Source organism: Schistocerca americana, chromosome 1 (genome assembly GCF_021461395.2).
Source record: "Schistocerca americana isolate TAMUIC-IGC-003095 chromosome 1, iqSchAmer2.1, whole genome shotgun sequence".
Taxonomy (NCBI): domain Eukaryota; kingdom Metazoa; phylum Arthropoda; class Insecta; order Orthoptera; family Acrididae; genus Schistocerca; species Schistocerca americana.
Window position 1 is genome coordinate 358518825 of NC_060119.1, and position 3441 is coordinate 358522265.

Sequence of the window (3441 nt, forward strand, 5' to 3'; positions counted from 1 at the left end):
AGGAACCTCCATGAGTATTGCAATATGAGAAGAACAAGAAATGAGTAGTAGTTGGGTATGCTCTGGGTAATGTAAGAAGATGCTATGAAGTGCACTGACAGCAGATCCTTTCACAACTGGTCTCCATTCAAATGGACTGCATTTTGACAGGTCTTTCTCAAGACTATTTGTTTTTATTTCCATTAACATCAAGGGATTTTCCCAAGAGAAAGAAGTTTTAGTAGTAAATTTATGTCAAAAATATACGTGACATTCTGTTAGTGCTGGAAACACACAGGGGAAGTACAAAAAAACTGTCCAAGAATTGCTGGTATGGAATTAATACTGGAAAGGACACATAACAAATATGACAGTGCCATCTTTACCAGACCTAAAGTGAATACCACATCAGCCTCACGGACTGAAGACAACAACATCGAGCTCCTCATAGTGTGAACCCCATTCTTCTGTGTAACATCTGTCTACAAACCACCCAATGCCAATTTCAGCATTAAAACACCAGCCAACTTCAATGATCAGGATGTGAACTTTGCCATAAGTGATTTCAATTGCAGAAGCACATCATGGGGATACCCAGATACTGACACAAATGGAACGAGTCTAGAAACATGGGCTGAGGCTCATGACCTACATCTGATCCATGAGCTGAAGCTCCCACATTCTTTTAACAGTGGCAGGTGGAAAAAGAGGCTACAACCCTGACAACATCTTTGTTTCTTCAAAGGTAGCTGTATGATGTATGAAGACTGTAGGAGAGCCCTTCTCCCATACCCAACACAGACCTGTCATATGCACTGTGAATCCTGTAATAGCACCTGAAGAGGTACCATTCAAGAGGAGGTTTAACTTCAAGAAAGCTGAATGGCAGAAGTCCAGCAACAAGTTTGATTCAAAAGTGATAAACATCCCACCTCAACCTGAAATGTATGAAACGTTCATCAAATGTGTCCAACAAGTTTCGAGCAAAACTATTCCGAGAGGATGCAAAAGTCAGTATGTTCCAAGCATGTCCAGTGACGACAAACTGTTGTTAGAAAGATACCAAACTCTCTATGAAGAGGATCAATCTGTAGAAGAAACTATTCAAGTTGGTGGAATATTGCTGCAACACCATTTCAGCAACTCGTAAGGCCAAGTGGCGTAACCTGGTAGAGAACCTCAACATGAAGCTGAACGGTACACAAGCCTGGAAACTGCTTAAAAACCTGAGTGTGACTCCTGATAAAGTGGCAACCCAGTACCGAATGGCAAAATAAAAGGAAAGACACCCCAGAAGCTCTCCGGTGCAACCCAGAAACAGAGCTTTATTTTCTTAGGGATCCCTTCTCCATGGCTGAACTCAAAGCTGTCATCTGCAGTGTGAAGATGCATAAGGCTGCAGGTGTCGATGACTTTAGAGTTGAACAGATAAAGAACTTTGGCTGTAAAACAATGGAGTGGCTACTAACCCTAATTAACATATGTGTCGTCAGGCTACACATCCCCAGAATGTAGCACAGTCATTGCAATACTTAAGCCTGGGAAGGAACCAAGTGATCCAAAAAATGTTTGATCTATCTCCCTTTTATGCCACATGTTCAAGATATTAGAACAGCTGGTACTTTACCAGGGCCACCCTTGAAGCGAAGTTTATCCCACAACAAGCAGGCTTTCGGGCTGGCAGATCATGCTGTAGCCAGATCTTGAATCTAACCCAGCACATCGAGGACAGTTTGGAGTGTGGTGAGATTACTGGAGTCACTTTTGTTGATCTAACAGCTGCATACAACACCATGAATCATAGGAAACAGTTAAAGAAAGTGTATGACGTTACTAAGGGCTACCAGCTAACATCACTTATTACGACCTTTCTTCAGAACAGAAGATTCCAAGTTTCATTACGGAGTAAGAGGAGTGGATGGTGAATGCAGAAGGATGGTCTCCCCCAAGGCAGTGTGCTTGCTCTAGCACTGTACAATATCTACACAAATGATCAGCCAATACCAGCAAGTACTAGGCTGTGCTGATGACATAGCAGTAGCTGTTCAGGGGCCAACATTTGAAGAAGTAGAGGTAAACTGTCTCTAGCAATGGATTAACTCTCCAAGTACTATGATGCCAACGACCTGAAGCCCAATCCCAGTAAAATTCAAGTGAGTGCCTTCAACTTACGAAACAGGGAAGCACAGCAAAAGATGGACATCACAATGCAAGGAGAGCAACTGAAACATTGCCCAACACCAGTCTATCTAGGTGTCATACTGGACAGGATTCTAACATACAGGCAGCAATGTCTAAATGTGAAACAGAAAGTCACTGCTTGCAATGGAATACTTAAGAAGCTGACTGGCAGCAGCTGGGGAGCCAACCTGCACCTCTTAAGGACTTCCGCACTTGCGCTTTGTGTATCAGCTGCTGAGTATGCTGCTCCTATGTGGAACGCTTCAGCTCATGCTAAGCAAGTTTATATTGCGGTCAACGATACTGCAAGCATCATCTCAGGATGCTTGAAGCCAACACCAGTGCAGAAATTGTATCCGATTGTTGGAATAGCCCCACCCAATATCCGGAGGGCCACTGCTGCAGACAATGAGAGAACAAAGCAGGAGAATGACTGCCGACATCCTCTGTATGGTCATCAGGCAGCAAGATCCCGCCTTAAATCCTGCAACAGTTACCTTGCTAGGACTGCACTACTGGAGGTAGCACCAGAGGCAATTTGTTTTGCAACATGGAAGACGAATCACCAAAATAAGAACTAGCTCCTGGCGCAAACCTACAAATACCCTGTGTGGAGGTCCCTCAACTGTCTAAGAGTGGGCATCCCCCAATGCAAGACCAACCTGAAGAAATGGGGAATCCTTCCAGCGAGCGCAGACACCTCTTGCGACTGCAGGGCTGAAGTAGATCCAAGCCGCCTACTTGTATGCCCCCTCCTGGACAACTCGTGCACAATACAAGATGTTTACGAAGGAAAAGACAAATCCATCGCAGCTGCTATTTTTTGGGAATGCTGACTGGACACAGAAATGAATGACCGCCTGGTGGCATTCAGTCTTGTGATGGGGAATGGTATAGTATTTTGGCTCACCATTGTATGTATATATGTTGGGGAGGGATATACTAAACAGCACAAGAACACACTAACTGCTCAATATTGTAGCTACTGTAGTCCCCATGCACAAACAAATGAAGCACCAATTTTGTTAAAACAACTTAAACTTGAAATCATTAAAAAATGAAATAAGTTAACTAGAATGCATTTAAAATTGTGTTCTAAAGAATAATGCAAGAATGAATTAATATCTAGCTTCAGTGTAAGAAACAAATCTCGCTTGGTTGCACTGAACCAGCACATAACAACAGTTTAGTTACAAAATGCAAAATGTGAAAAATTTAGGAGATATTTAATGCATCATGAAAACATGTTAGTGATCAATGACAAAACTGTTACTTTCAGAA